Source organism: Cavia porcellus, unplaced genomic scaffold, assembly GCF_034190915.1.
Source record: "Cavia porcellus strain 051 isolate PalLab524CR breed Dunkin Hartley unplaced genomic scaffold, mCavPor4.1 scaffold_26, whole genome shotgun sequence".
Taxonomy (NCBI): domain Eukaryota; kingdom Metazoa; phylum Chordata; class Mammalia; order Rodentia; family Caviidae; genus Cavia; species Cavia porcellus.
In genome coordinates this window covers 9,260,125-9,276,648 of record NW_026947509.1, presented here as the reverse complement: position 1 = coordinate 9,276,648, position 16,524 = coordinate 9,260,125, and the positions used below count along the sequence as shown (strand labels likewise).

At 48.1% G+C, this 16,524-nt stretch overlaps 1 protein-coding gene across 14 annotated transcripts in view; it reads right to left on the bottom strand.

The window, feature by feature from the left end:
• The window catches only part of Esrrg (estrogen related receptor gamma), a 540,107-nt gene that overhangs the window by 255,966 nt on the left and 267,617 nt on the right, over positions 1-16,524 (bottom strand). Inside the window, exon 1 of one of the 14 annotated variants that reach the window (XM_013157682.3) lies at positions 11,552-12,159. The exons of the other annotated variants lie outside the window; for them this stretch is intronic. The gene's annotated coding sequence lies outside the window, so the exon portion shown is untranslated. Of the gene's footprint in view, positions 1-11,551; positions 12,160-16,524 lie in introns of those variants that run through there. 14 annotated transcript variants of the gene reach the window in all.

The window sequence follows — 16,524 nt, the reverse complement described above, 5'->3', positions numbered from 1 at the left end:
TTGGGAACCACATGGGTCTCTGTTTAGATGGAAGACTGGGGAGTGAAGAGGTCCCCCGGGGACACCCCACTCCTGGTATGCTCATATTTCAGAGTGCCCTCTGTTATAGTTGATACACTGTGTCAGCTCGAGCAGGGAGCCAGGGTTCTTAACTTATAAACATCCTGATCCTGTGCAAGAGGAGGGCAAGGAAGGAAATTTTGAGTGCTACACCTGCCTTAAAGAGGGTGTGGCCTGTGTACAATATAAAGGAGAAGAAGCTTGTCCCTCCCTTTTGCTCTGGCTGCTTTTGCAGCCTTCTGCTACCTTGAAGTGTTGCCCCGGCGCCATGAGCCACCCTGGCTTGGAGCCAGATGATTATGGACTGAAACCTCCACAAACTGTGAGCCAAATAAACCTTTCCTTCCTTCATTTTGGGTGTTGACTATTTTGTCCCAGTAATGGGAGAGTAACCAAGACACCCTCAAAGACTGTACCTGAGCAGTCTGTGTGACCAAGACAATACATAAGTGCTGGCATGTCACTTCTGAGAGTGGGTCACAAAAGACACGTGACTTCTGCTTTGGCTTCTTGTTTTAAACCATCTGCTTTGGGGAAGCCAGCCACCATGTGGAAAGCAGCCATGTGGGGAGGGCCATGGGGCAAAAGGGGGTGACACCTTTAGCTGACAGGATAGATTCTCTTTTACTGTGGTGACTTCAGGAGTCATGGCCCAAGCCTGGACACCCATGCATGAGAGACCCTGAACTAGGATCAGCCAACCAAGTCACTTTCCAAGTTCTAGCACTCAGCTGCGGTGTGAGATTCTAGGCTTTTTATATTGTAAGTCACCAAGTTTTTAGGTAACTTGTCATGTGGGTTAATACAGCCTACAAGGCACTATGGGTTTTTGGCTTTTATTTTTTCTTCAGGTGTGTAGTGACAAGGGCAGGAGCCATATCTTACCCATCTTCAGCATCAGCAGAGTGCCTAAGGACAAGGCAAATCCAATAACCACTTTCTGAATGAATGATCATCTCCTTCCTGTTTTTATCATTAAAGTAAATTCAATGACAATTACACTTCCAGGCTTCTGGCTTAACTAAGGATTTTTTTTAAAAAAAACATAATGTGGTTTAACTCAGAGAATGCAGAAGGGGAAAAAAATTCTGAAATGAGATCACCTTTCAGAGCTCCAATTTTTTAATGCTCTCCCCATTAAGAGATGGACATAAATTTACAATGAGGCTCAGGGAGCAATTTAGGAAGAGGCTTGGCCTCCTGCCTCACAAGCATTCATGATTACAGACTGAAGCCTGGCCTCACCAGCGAGGGCATGACGGCATGCTGGGGAGGACCCAAGGCTGACGTCAGTGGGAAGAAATAAACTCCTGTGTGTCCTGGGTTTAGGGGACAGTGGGGATCTATTCAGGACCATTTAGGGAACACTTCTGTAGAGCTGAGCAACTCTTTATTATTTATTTTTAAGTGATGCATAATGACATGACCCGTTAATGGGGCAGCCTGTGACTTTTAGACATATGTATACATTACATAATGTTTAAATCAGGCTCAGCAGGACGTGCCAGCTTCCAGAACTCGCTGCTCCCGCTTGTAATTTAGCACCATGGATCAACCTCTTTCCCCGCTTCCTCCCTGCTGCCCGCCCAGCTTTCTGTTCTCAACCTCTACCAGCTTCTCTGGTATAAGAGAAAGAGTGCAGCTCCTCTCTTTCTGGGCATGGCTTATTGCACTTAGCACAGTGATTTCTGCAGAATAAAGGACCAAGCACCTTCTCAGCTTCCGTAGGTGGGAGCTACAGGCTGCAGTGCCGGGAGTCACTTCCAAAAATTCTCCACAGTGTATCCACCTCTCCAAACCCACCCTCCCCTCAATTCTAATGCTTCCCCATGGGGAAAACACAGGCCCAGAAAGCAGCAAGTAAACCATCACCATGTGGAGAAAACGAGATGTAGCTACTTGCACACCCGCTAGGAGAAGTGCTTGTTTGCGCTGATATTCCCTAACAGGGAAACATTTCTTTTTTTCCCCACTGACTAAGCCCCTTTTGCAGACAGCAATCTCTCCTGGGAGAGAGTCAGCAGAGTTGCTGCTCTGGAGCATTTGTGAAAAGGGTTCACTGAGTAGAAAGAAGCAGCTGAAGTTTCACCAGAGGAAAGTTCCCATCACACGAATGGAAAGCATGGCCTTTCCCTAGGAAATAATTTTCCGGGCCTGCCTGAGCTCCATCTTCAGGGACCACGAATCTAAGTGATCTCCAGCCTTCTCCTTCTGTTGAGAATTAAAAAAACTCAAGAAAAACTGAAATCTCGTCCCCTCCCTAACTAGCTGACAACCAAATACAGCTCAAGAAGCCAAGAGCCAGAATCATTTTTTTGTCATTTAAGAAATTCACTAAAATATTAAAAAGAGAAAAATCCAAGTGCAGTGGTACCAGAAAGGGCCTCGGGTTCAGTTAATTTCCACTCCGGGAAATCAGCACGATTCTTGCATCACTTGACACACGCTGCTTACTTCTCAAAAATTGGAGAACGGCCCTGGAGGCATAAAGCAACATGCTCCAAGGACTGAACCTTCAACTAATCAGACTCATTGGAAAGATAAACTGACAGCTCCATTCCTAACCCACATGTGGCTATTTTCATTAACGCAATGAACATTCGGGGTAAGAGACACATTCAATTTAAAACGCATTCTGAAAATCTGAAATAGATAAATAAGAAAACCTAGGGAGAGGTTCAAAGGCCGTGGGTGTCTCTTGAAATTTTGACTTTTAAGAACGTTAAGATTTTTCCCATCCTCGGTTGCTCAAGAATCATCTTTGTAAAATACTCAGAAAAATAAACATCAACCTCTCTTCCCTCTTCGATGAAAAAGGAAATCAGCCTTTGGGGTAGCTGCTGATGAAAGGCAGAGCCCAGAGGGCGGGAAAAGGCAGGTGAAGAGGAAGCCAAGGCTCCCCCGCCCCACCACCACCACCCAGGCTGGAGGGCTTGGGCACCGGGTGCTGGTAGGACACAGCAGCGGTGAGGGGTGGGGCTGGCTGGGCCTGCACCACCCACCACCTAATTCCTAAAGGCAGGCAACCAGAGTGCTGTCTACAGGGCATGATACCAAGCAGCCCTACCAGCAAAATGACTTTTTCCTGCTGACAGGAACCTTGGTCAGCTGAGCGAGGCAGTGTTTGCTAAATGCTTCTACTCGGAGGTCCTCTTGTCCCTCCTTTCTTCCTTGCTGTAGCTGCCTAGAAGGACGCCACTCAGTTCAGAGCTCAGGGAGACTGTGGGATGAGAGCCCCTCCTCCTGCAGGGCAACACTAACACTGGGATTATCTGCGGTTCTTAGAACCACATTTTACCCCTCTTTGGGCCTTGTGTCCTAGTTCATTCATTTTCTTAAAAGTAACAGTACTGCTGGGTTCCAAATCACATACTTCAATCTGAAGACTGATTTTCAACTAAACACAGTGAGGGGTTGAATTATTCCTGGGTCACCATTTCGTCCCCTTCCCTTCCTTCCTTTCTCAAATACTTGTTGTATACTGGACACCGCATCAGTTTTGGAAATTCAACAGTAAGATGTCAACAGACACATTCTCGGGGCTCAAAGTTTGCAGGGTGGCCTCTGATTTAACTAGAGTCTGGAAGGGGGGTCCCTGACGAGGGCTCTGTGTGTGTGTGTGGTACTGGGATGAAACCCAGGGCCTTGGGCACACTGGGCAAGCACCCTACTATTGAGGTACCCTCTAGCCCAGGGCTAAGGTTTTGAGTCACATCCAATGGTGGTAAAGGTGAATGACAAAGAACACAAGGAAGAACACTCTAGATAGAAGGAGCCCGTGTGTGAACACTCGGATACACGAGGGGGCTTGGAGAAAACGCTGCAGTATGTGACCAAGGGAGAGGGGGTCACACTCTGGATCTGATGTGTCCCCAAAGCTCTCACGTTGCTCTGGTGAGGACCCAGCTGGAGGGACTGGAAGAGGTGGGACCTGGTGTGGGGAAGTGAGGTCACAGTGGGCGTGCTGTCCCAGGATACTGGGACACCGGCATCCTCTCCTCCTGCTTCCTGTCTGCCACTAGGTGAGCAGCTCTGCCCCACCACCTCTCTCCACCGCGACCTTCTGCCCCAACGCAGGCCCAAAGTGATGGGGTCAGGTGACCATGGAGCGGAACTTCTGAACGGTGAACCAACATAAACCTTGCCTTCTTCAAGATGATCCCTCACGTACTGTATCACAGAACAGAAAGCTGAGGATGAAAGCATCCTCTGGAAAGGAACAGGCTGCCTCCTGTTCAACCGTCAAGCCATGTGTGGTGACCAGTAGTGGACTGTGTCAAGAACAGACTGGAGTTTAAAATGGATTCTTAAAGTTGCCGAAGGCCAATTCCATCTGGGTGGTAAGAATGAGTCCAGACAGGACACCAAGCAGCTTGGCCTAAGGCACGGCAGCACTGATTAAAGGGAACACAAATTCACAGTGGCTATTTAGCATCCTTCCCTAAGGGGTAAATGGAGCTTTGGGATTATGATATCCCCTTTTGAGGCCTCCCACTAACTCTTGGGATGGGCCAACTAAAGTGAAAAAGAAACACTCCAGGGTAAGACCCTTCTTAGCATAAGATCACCTCCGCCCTCTTCAGTCATCCCAGGATCATCCACTGCCCGCAGTTCATCAGCCTCTGAACCTTCTGCAGACCTGGAATCTTTCACTAGCCCCGCCTGTCACTGTATACACCCTCTGCATTGCACATACCCAGTAAACAGAGGCTGGTTTGGAGGGTCTGGGTCTTTTTACCATGAGGCACTGACCCCCCACCCCCTCATCACGCATTACTAAATTTGCCTGTTTCTTTATCCTTCATCGTATCCCTCACAGCCAGGGTCTCAATAGCTGATGAAGAGTGGCGGTGGACAGGGGAGACAGAAGTACGTCGTGCTGGATACACAACCTGGTTTCTCTGAACCTCAGTTTCTTCTGAAAGGAAGGTGACAAGTAACTAGTCCTCTGTACAGCTGTGAAGCGATAAATTAACATTGCAAAACATTGAAGCCAGAAGTTGGCTCCCAGTAGCATCTATTCCCCAAGGAAATCCAGAGGCCTGGCAGAACCATTTCCACACCTTTCTCAAACCCTAAATGGTTATTTTCATAGCTGGTATTCTTTTAAAAGTCCAAGAACACCACAGGCTCTGAGAATTTAGAGTGAGATGTATCAAACTGTAGAAAAGAGCCAAGAGCAATGGCTCTGAGAATCAGAATATCAATAAAAGCTTTTCAAAGTTTCCACCAGGAGAAATCATTGTGCTTCTCCCAATCCCTGGCCCAGTCTACAGCCTCAAGAAAACATGAACTAAAATCAAAACAAAACACAGCAAAAGCACTTCTACTAAGTGAGGTGAGATTATCAGTAACGGTAACTGCAAATGCTGTGTTTCACTTGGGATTATATTTTATAATCCTTGTAACAACGTACAACCATCTCTTGGTGTTTGCGGAGGATTGGCTCTCAGACCCTAGAGTCTTTGGATGCTCAAGTTCATCCTGTAAAATGGCATATTTTATCCTTCTTTGTGGCTGAGTAGTGTTTCATTGTGTGCGAATACTACATTTCCTTATCCATTCATCTGTTAATGGGCAGACAGACTGTTTTCAAGATTTAGCTGTTGTGAATGGTGCTGCTATGTGTGGATGTATCACTGTAATATGATGTCTCTAACTCTTTTGGGAAGCTACTTAGAAAGGAATTAACTGGGTCAAATGGGATTTCTAGCTTTAGTTTTTTGCGGAACCACCATACTGATTTCTACAGTGGTTGCACCAGTTTACACTACCATTGACAAGGCAGAAGGGCTCCCTTTCCTCACAGCCTCACCAGCATTTGTTATGATGTGATTTCTTGATGGTTGCCTTTCTTTCTGGAGTAAGATGGAATCACAGTGCTGTGTGGCATTTCTCTAGTGGCTAGGAGGGATAAATGTGAGGCATCCATAGGAAAATAGATGCACTTTGAGACCATAAGGTAAAGCGACATAAATCAAATGTACAAGCTTCACTAGCACATGGCTTCTCCTATACGAGAAACCCAAAATATAAATAAAGAGCAAAATAAAATATAATAGGAAGTAGGGACATAGACCTTTTTCAAATGGGAGGGGGATCCAGAGATAGAGGAAGGAGTGGGAGGGGAGGAGGTGAAAATGAATTAAGAGGTGTTACAAGCATGTACCAGCTTCACTAGTGAACATTATCATTAAGCACTGCAAACGTCCTAATAGCCAGAAACACCGCAGTAGGCACACGACCTGTGTTCATCCTCTTCTACACTGTAAAACACCTCCAGATGACTTGTACTGCTTAATACAATGTAAATGATACGTATACAGCTTTATCCTGTGTTATTTAAGGAAGCAAAATGTGAAAAGCATCTATACCAAAGATAATTTTTTAAACACACAATCTGAAGCTGGTTTACTCCATGGAGATTGAGCCCACAGATGTTTTTGAGAAGGAGGAATCCCAGGTTTATCATTAAAAATATCCTGAAGCGCAGGAGAGGGGGGCGGAAAAAAAGAATTTTAGTGCTTTTCAATGAAATTACACTGAAACAAATAGAGGATGCACTAGTTGCAAAAGCTGAGAAAAGCAGACACACATTCAGTTGTAAATGAGCTAGCGAGGCAGGTACATTTGAACTAATAGAACAGATGATTTTACTGAAAACTTAACACCTCAACACCACTGCTGTCTGCCCAGTCAGGAAACCATTAGCATGTTGTCACCAACTCCCCAAGCACAACAATGACATGAATTCTAAAAACAAGCAGAAATCCAGGAGCAGCCCCTCCCTTCCAGAGCCCTCCACACCAGGAAGAAATGACAAAAGCGGCCAGGCCCCAGGCTGGACAGAAAGAGGAGGAAACACGCGGGAAACTTTGAAGAGTGCAGCAAACGTGTCAATCAACAACTGAACCACTTCAGGAGCCCCCTTCCCAAATGCACAGCAGATACATGGGCGTCCAGAAAGCAGCTGTGAAAAGCCACGGAATATCCTTGAATAAGGACACAGCATTCTGTGTTCCTCGGAAAAGAAACATCCATTTTTCTCAAAAGGAAATAGCAAGGCTGGGCTCTTTAATGACCTGGGGGCCTAGACCTCCTTTGAGGAAAGCCGGGAAACTCTAGTGCCTAACTGGATGTGATCACAGATTTAGGGCTGCAACTGGGGTTCACCAGCTCACCCTAGTTCGTGGGCTACCAGCATCGAGCTCCCCACCCGAAAGCCCTAGGGTGAAGAAAAGTGCCTTAAGACCTTGGGACCAGAATTCCAGTCTTGATGGAGCATCAAACAGATAGGGAATCAGTTTCATTTCATGTACTACTGTTTAGTTCTGTGGCCAAAATGCAATCATCATAAAAGATTTTTTCTTTTGAGATTCGAGGTGCTGGACCTTGCACCTATTAGGCAAGCCCTGTACCCCTAAACAACATTCCCAGCCCACGCCTTTTAACATGCTGCTTTTTTTTGGCACCAGGAATCAAACTCAGGACCTCTTGCTTGGCAGGCAGGCACTGCGTCGCTATGCAATACCCCCAGCTAACAGACTTTTAAATGCACAGCTCAGTTCTGCTAACTGCACGGAAAGAGTTGTATAACAGGTCCAAAACTTACTGCTTTTGAAGAAGCAGAACTTGGTACTCTCAGATTAGCTGATTCGTATTTCGCCTTCTCCGCACCTCCGGCGACTACTGACCCTGAGGAGCCGTGCTGGCGGTCTGTCTTTCTGTGATAGGCTGTGTCTGTGCACAGTGTCCTTGCTGCAGCGCCGCCTTCTGTCTGGAGGTCCTATCGCAGGCGTGCCCCACCTTTCCCTTCCCCATTCTTCTGTTCCTGGACACCGAGGTCCTGTCCACATCTGTCCTAATCCACCCTAAATAGTGCTGTGGTGCTAGGGAGGGGTGCTAACATCTGCCTGAGGTCCTGATTCTGATACTCTCCGATCAATACCCTCTGATCGATCAGGTGGCAAAACTGCCAAACTGTTTACCACTGTCTCCGGCTTACACTCCCATCCGCGGTGTACACGGGTTACATCTTTCCACATCCTCACTGACACTTCTCTTTTGGTTTTTGGTTGTTGTTTTTTCTTTTTATTTTATGGTTTTGATAATCGTCATCCCAACCAGTAGGAAGTGATAGGTTGTTGTGATTTCAATTTGCAATCATTTCAATGATTACTTACATTGGTTCACCTCTCTGCTGGTAATGCCTTTAACTTGTCTTCTTTTTTAAAGAAGTCCAATGTTTAAAGATCGAGTTATTTGTCTTTCTGATAATGAGTCACATGAACTGCCTTATTTTTTTCTATTACTTCGGATCAAACTCAAGCCCTCAGGTTTGCTCAACAAGCCGCGAAGCTGCAGTCCCAGCCCCAGTTACCAATTCTGAATACTGCAGGGTTTCTACCCTGAGGCAACCCCGCCTACTCATTTGTCCACCGGGTCCAAATCCCGTGTGGTAACCCGCTACTCAACACTACTCTGCATAAGAAAAGCAAAGGAAATGCATAGAGAAAGGTGAGACAGAATGACGTCAGCTGGGCCCCTGGCAGCGCTGGTACCCAGTGGGTTTGTCCATTTACTCAGTCGGGAAACCCTAAACCCTGACTGTGAGTCGGAGTGGCAGGAGGTTCCTCCCTGGAAGAGAATGCTTGTTCCTGGGGAAATGTTCATGTGGGTGTCGGGCAGGAGGGCATGAAGATACCCCGGGAGCCCCTTTCCTTCTGCATGGGACAAAGGGCACATGGGGACTAAATAAGGTTCTTCCAGGACAGGAAGAAACAGCAGTGCCCCACATCCCGAGGGAATGGAGTACCATGAATTGGAGGCCGGCCTGGGCTACATAGTGAGATCCTGTCTCAAAATAAATACATAAATAAATAAAATAAGAAATTTAAATTGGAAAAGAAATAGGAATGCACAGACAAAATGGCATCTATCCAGGTCACGTATATAATATTCAAGATCAGTAATAACTAATCACTGTGTAACACTCCATACATAATGGTAATTCAGGACCTTTGTTCAGAAAAAAGTAAGTATTTCTGAGGTGGGGGTAGCTCAAAGCCAGAGAGCTTCTATAACATGCACAAGGCCTGGATTCCATCCCCAGCACCACAGTTAGATTAAAAATAAAAAGAGAATGTTGAGGTGGCAGCATTAGACCTTTACAGCAAGCATGGAAAGGCTGAATCTGAGTGTGGATTACACTGATCTCCTGTCCAGAAACTCAGTCCTGTTAAAACAGCCAAAGAAAATTGAAAATGTTTATGCCTAGCCTTTGTTCCACAGAGAAAGGTCCTCCATTTTCAAAATGGCGACCATGGAGCCCTTGATCTGTGGGGGGCGCTGGGCAGGGAGCTTCACCTGTCTCAGCAGCCCTAAGGAGTAGGCTTTATTAGCCCCATTGTGGGGTGATAAAACCAAAGTTAAGAGCGGTGAAGCAGTCCTGAAGGGGAAAGTGACAGGACCAGTCACACTGCCACCTCTGAGAGGAGCAAGGGCTGAGGAGGAGGAGAAGGGAGCCCTCATACAGCTGCCACTCAACCCAGACATGACATGATGTCCATGAGAAATGATGCGTTTGCATAGCACACGCGAGCTACAAGAGTACCGATTCTATTTTAGAAGAAGTTACTCAATATTCAGAACCTACAGGGATTTCCAGTTCTCCTTGCAAACTTCCAATTAACAGTTTCTTTTCTGATTGTTCTTTTCTTTCTTTCTTTCTTTCTTTCTTTCTTCCCTCCTATCATTTGGGTTTTTTTGTTTGTTTGTTTTTGAGACAGGGTCTTGCTGTGTAGTTCAGGCTGGCCTGGAAAACACTATGTAGCCCAGGCTGGCCTCAAACTCCTCATGGCAATACTCCTGCTGAGGCCTCCCAAGTGCTAGGATTACAGGTGTGTGCCAACACACCTGGCAACAGTTTCTTGAAACCAAGGATCACAAAAGTGTTTCAGGCTCAAGAACCCCCAACTCCATCATCAAATTCCCCTGTTGCATCACTCCACAGTCTTCAATAAAACCCACTTCTCCCACTTAGGAAAAGCTGCCAATATCATAGCAGAATATTAGTTCAACAGCAATAACCACAGAATCTAAAATTCCCTGGGTTCTTCTACATGCACATATTTTTGTCCATTTGATCAAGTCAGCCCTCTAGCACCTTGCCTGGTGTTGGCGGTATATCTGGGCTCCCTGTAGTGTCTCTGGCCCTTGGCCTTAGCTGGACTCAGGCAGCCTCTAGCCTGGAGCTCTGTGTGATGAATGGCACCCCCAGCGTTCCTATTAAAAATGTATTCCTACTGTATGTCTTTTCTCTACTCTTTTCTGGTTTTTCTCAGATCCTTATTTTTCCCCTGCGCAGAAATGACCCCACTGTAAGAGTTTTCTCCGCCCTCCAAAACCTGACAACTTTACTCCAGTGCTTTGTCTGGGGGGAGCTATGGTAGAGTACAGAACAGCACAGAGCCTGCTAGAAGAACACATGGGATTGGCTAAAAAGATTCCACACGGGTCAATCATAAATCAGTGCCCTCCTCTCTCTGCCAGGCCTCCCAGCCCAAACCCGGGGATCTGAGGCAGAAAAGGGGAGAAACAGCACCCAAAGCACCGCCAGGTAGACCGCAAAGCACCTGCCACTGGGATGCTTCCTGGATCTGGTGCTGTGCTGGTCGTGCCCACCGAAGGTGAGTTTTCCAGACAGTCCTGTCAGCACCTTGACGATTTTATTTATTTATCCAGTCTCTCGGCTCTGCGTGCTAACAATACCTGGTCGATATCTCACTCAGGTGTAGCATGGACAGCCCAGCAGCTCGGCCAGCAGCCAAGCTTACCCATGATGGACGCTCACCACAAGCAAAGATCTGCTCTGCACAGAGCAAGGCTCAACAGCACCAGAAGCCGCCCACGGTGACAGTGGCCCTGCCCGCTGCAGTCTAACAAAGCTGCTTCCGACTTGTGCTCAGGCAAGTGGAACCAGCCCTGCAGCGGAATGTCAGGGCTTTCGGTCCAAGGCTCCCCTGCCCTTGTTCCCCCCAGTCCTCTATCTCTGAATAAATGGGGGGGGGGGGGGTTCGGAGAAAAACAGCACATTAGCACACTTAAGTCCCAAATCCCTGTACCTTTCAAGAAGGCCGTTGAAGATTTCTTAATCTGTGGAGCAATTGTTTACTTGACTGCTCCTGCTATACCACACATTTTTCTTTTTTTAAATGACCAAATTAAACCTGCCACACAAATTTGTGCTTTGAAGTTCCGGCAAAAGGATCCTTCCTTTGACGGACTGATAAAAAAAGATGAATTGAAACGGTTCTTTGGTACAAATGCCGAAGCACGTTCCTTTACCCACCCCGAACCACCTTCATATACAGAAGCAAATTGCTCTCACTTAAATGTTTCTAATTCATTTTCCAAGCCTGGTCTGAATTTCCCTCTGCAATTTTCTATGAAAGCCCAGAAACATTTACAAATGGAGAAGCATCATACTTACAATTTTGGGGTGTGTATCTTATGCAAAAGCCTATGTTTATTTTTGCTGTCCTTCCTGTTCAAAAGACAACACCGCTCTTGGGGCAGCTGCTGAAACTAGTGGGAGGCGATTCCTTCCCACAGGGCGACCTGGGGACGCTAGGCTTTGCATCGGGCTGAAGTGGCAGTTAGCAGGGTCTGCTGTCTGACACTTTGGTCTCTTAGATCAAATTCAGCCCAAAGCCGTGGAGCTGATTTACCACCTAACCCCAATGAGTCTGGCGGTCGAGTTCGGATACTAATTTTCTACTTCCCGGGTAAAACCCATCTAGACCTGAACAGAACACTGACGCAGGTCCCCCAATTTGCACTGAGGCTCAGTTGGCCAGTAAGTTTCCAGACAGGGTCAGAGCCTTGCAGCTGTGCATCTGGGTTTTAAAGTGCTGGATGCCACTTGCTTGGACAGGACTTCGATTCCATTGCATCAGAGGCCTGGTAACATGATCATGCCGACCTCTGCAGACCTCCGCATCAGAAGTCCCCGCGGGTCACGAGGAAAATTCTCCTGGCTGCTGCCAATTGAGATTGACGTGCTGTCGTCAGAGCAATCTCCCTGTCAGACTCGGCCGAATCAGTGGAGTATACAGAACAAACTGAGGTCCGGGCCGTCAAACCAAAAGGCCATGTGCACAGCCAAGGGTTCAGTTTTCCCAGACATCTGGCTGGCCTCTGCATGGCAGCAGTGCAGCTGTGGGGGCAGTGCACTTCTCCCCTTTAGGTGCCTGGTTTTCCTTTGCCTCTGTTTGGTTATAGTCTGCATTGCAAGGCAGGCGTGGCCACCTTTCTCCAAAGAAGGGACTTTGCATGACCTGCTCAGCAAGGCAAGGATGGGTTTGAAGGAGAGCCCAGGCCAGCAAGATTGCTCCAACTGCCTGGACCCCAGCCCTGGTTAGCAGGGAAGCTGCTCCCCCAGGGTCCGCCCTTCTGCCCTCTGCGGGCCTGGGCACCTGGCTCCTATAATTGAAAGCCAGTGTATTAAGCATAACACATCAAACCGCTGTTAACATCCCAGCTCCCGCAAGGCTGCCTCCTAACAGCTCTGTTTTCTGCCCACAGTGTGTGCAAGCGAGTGGAACCAGCACCGCGATGCATGCTAAAGGCCTCAGCTTTTGTTTCCTGCAAGTTCTGTCTCTTTCAGAGGCTAACATGCAGCAATTAGTCTAATTAATGTGAAACAATGAGCTGTGTTACCACTTATCAAATTGATTGTTCCCCTATCAAAACAAAACAGGCTGGCTTTTTGATGTAATTTCAAGAGATGATTTGAAATGTCATGTTGCTGCAAGCCAATTACCGTATGACTCCAGCCACGGTCAACAGAATGCATAATTAGCACGAGTTTGGGAAGGCTGCTTACGGTGAGTATGTTAATTAACTGTCTTTTGTCATAAAACAAAAAGGGGGCACGGAGGTTTTGAAATAGGTCTTTCTTATTTACCTTTCTTCGAGCTGACCCACGTGAGGCATGACAATGCAAAAGACTAGAAAATTCCACAACTCAAATTAATACTCCGCCCCCAAACAGGCATCTTATGCTGGCCCAGGGTGTGACATGACTTTTCTGTTTCAGTCTGGAAACGTGGAGGGAATAAGCCCATTATCAAACAATGCCTCTGCCTTTGTCTGGCTGCGCTGGACAGACTGCAGTCCGCTACCTGCTTGCCCTGCAGGCTGGGGCTCAGGCCTCCTCCACAGCTCCCTCTGGTGTGTGACACACCATCCTTTCTTCCTAATCCGCAGGTCCTGAGCTGTGATGTGGAGGGAGGGTGTGCTACCCCCAGGAAGTGACCAGTAACCATTGGGTTCGAGGTGGCCTTGAACCATCCCTGGTGTTCACATGCAGGAACGGGCTTGGACAACAAGGTGGAGGTTTCTGAAGTCCTAGTGTCACTGGTCACCATTCACTGAGTGTCCCTCGGTGGCCATCTCCCACCTTGAGGCAGATGAAGAGCAGGAGGGTGCTGTCCTCTTGGAAGTGGCCTTCATTTACCCTGGAAAGGGTACCCAGGACTCAGAGGAATTCACAGCACCGAGCACCTGGTAGGGTCCCAGGTCAGGTTTGCAGATGAACTTCCTCACCTTTGCTTCCTTTTCCCCAGCAAAATTGTTGAAATCGCTAAAAATACTGAAAATACAAAAAATGTTAAACAGATAGACTGCAGAGCTTGTCCTGCTGGAGGACCTCTTCAAAGAACACAGGGTAAAGAAATTTTGGGTACAGGGCTCTGAGGGGAGGAGCAGGTCTCACTGTGGAGGGGGGAGAACATCGCTGTCCTTTCATCCAGCTATGAGGTTGCTCCTTCTCAGAAGCCCCTGAGCCCTTGTGACTGGTTTCTCCTCCTCCTCTTCCTTCTCCTTCTCTTCTTCCTCCTCCTCTTCTTCCTCTTCCACAACTACTTCCCCTTCTTCTCTTCTCCTCCTTCTCCTTCCTCTTCTCCTTCTTCTTCTTCCTCATCATTTTGAGACAGGGTCTCACTATGCAGTTCAGGCTGACCTTGAGCTCACTTTGTAGCCCAGGTTGGTCTTAACCTGGTCTTAAACTTGAGATCCTCCTGCCTCAGCCTCCCGAGTGCTGGGATTACAGGCATGTGCCACCACATTTTGCTGTAACTCTGGTTTCTAAAAGTAACAGGTGGGGAAGGGGAGACTTGGGAAGGGCCAGGCTGCCTGTCCTGTGAATGTCATCACTCAGTGACGCTGAGATGCAGCCTGAGGTTCTCACAGGCAAGGGAGCCTCAGGGTCACACCGTACAGTGTCACCTTCACTCTCACTCCCCAGCCAGGGCAGCCACAAGCCCCAGGCTCTGGCCTTCCAAAGGATGGGACGAGGTCCAGGCACAGCAGTGTGGCAGAACCAGGGTCCTGTGTGGCTGGAGACTGCGCCAAGCCCCCAGCAGACAGCGTCAGGAGTCTAACTTGGACTCCGAGACAGCGGCTTCCCAGACATTCAAGTGCGCAGGGTTGCTGGCCATGCCCTCGCCCCGGCCAGGGCCTCACCTGGCCACCCGTTGGTCCAAAGTCAGAATGGAAAACCCCAAGCTCATGTGACCCAATGCAGCCACAGGGCTTTTTTCCTTTAAAATGTGCAGACCAGGCGCTGGGCTTGGTTTATTCTTTCCCTCTTTAAGCTCTCCCAGCAAAGCAGGGACCGTTTCCCCAGACCGTCTTTGTCTCTGATGGTACAAGGTCAGGAAGGCTCAGAAAGGGCAACCAACTAAGCCAGAGCCCAGGGACCCACTTGGATTCTAAAAGTGTCTTCCCTCGCCCTGAGCAGGGCTGTTTGGCATTTTTGCTTTTGTGGTTGTTTTTAAATCTTAAACCAAGGTGTGATTGCATGGTTACAGTGAAAAAGAAAAGAAATCCAAAAGACCCACACTCATCCTCATTAAAAACGCAACCACATGCCTGGTACAGTAGCACATAAATTATAATCCCAACTTCTCCAGAGGATCTCAAGTTCAAGACCAGCCTGGGACACTTAGCAAGAACTTGTCTCAGAATATAATGAATTAATTGATTAATGTTTAGTTTATTTGAAACAGGATTTCATTATGTAGTCTAGACTGGCCTTGAATTCACTATGTAGCCCAGACTGGCCTCAAATTCACAGCAATTTTTCTGTCTCAGCCTCCTGAGTGCTGGAGTTACCATTATGTCTGGCTATTTTCAGTATAAAAATTTAAAAGTGCTGGGGCGGGGGGAGTTTCAGTCTATGTGAACGCCCTGGTCTCAATCTAAGTACTAAAAAACAAACAAACAAACAAACACCACAGAACAAAATAACTCCATGCTGTAAAGTAGTCTGATAAGTTATACTCATTATTTGAAGTCTAGAAGAAGAAGAAGAAGAAGAAGAAGAAGAAGAAGAAGAAGAAGAAGAAGAAGAAGAAGAAGAAGAAGAAGAAGAAAGGCTGAGTGATCCCAATGTTTTTACTCTGAATCCAAAATTTAAGAAAGATTTAAAGCAAAGCAGAGGAAGCATGGGAAGGGTGTTTCTCTTTCAGCTTCCTCTGAAACCCTTTCCTCAGGCTTCAAGCAAACTCTTGACATCTGCTGCAAAACAGGAGAGCTCCACCAGAGGCCAGGCAGCCAGCTGTGCACCAGGGGGAGGGTTGGAACCCGGAGGCTGGGACATCCGTCTGGTGGACACGCTGTGGAGCGTCACAGTCAAGCCCTCGTTGGCCTCCACCCCATTTCCCAGAGGGAAACAATGCTTTCTGTGGGGACAAACTGCCGAGCCTCCAATCTCCCCGCTTCCTCAGGCTTTAATGCCAGGAGTGCAGGGTAGGAGGAAGGGACAGGGAGAGGGGAGCAGACAGAAGGCAGCCCAGTCCTCAGGGAACCCTGTGACAGCTAACAGCCCCTTATAGCTCCTGGGAGCTCTCATAACTTCTGTGCATGGTGACCCTGCAAACAGGGAGGCAGCAGGTCGAGGCCCCCCACTTTCCTACCGTCGGGTCAGTGGGGCTTCATTCCAGCCCAAGTGGCACCAGGTACGGATGTCCTTGGAAGCGCAGGGACACCAACAGGGTGTGCTGTGGTCCCTGTGGCCCTCGCACTGTGTCTCCAACGGCTGGAAGAGTTCAGGAAGGAGGGAAGAGCATGCACAGGGGAGAGGGGATGGGAACCCCTCCGCACCCATGTCCAGGAGGCAGAGGGGCCTAGAGAGGGTGCTGGGGGACACAGGGGCAGACTACACTGTGCCCAGGGGGCGCTGCACACAGGGGAATCCGCCTCCTGAGCCAACGTCCCACCCCTTCTGTTCTTCTTCCTCCTCCTCTCCCCCCTCCTCCTCCTCTCTACCTCTTCTCTTTCCTCTCTTCCCTTGTCCTCTCCCTCCTCCCCCTCTTCGTCCTACTCCTCTCCTTCTACCTCCTCCTCCGCCACCTCCTTCTCTTTTCCCTTCTGCTTTAGCAGCAGGAACTGAATGCAAGG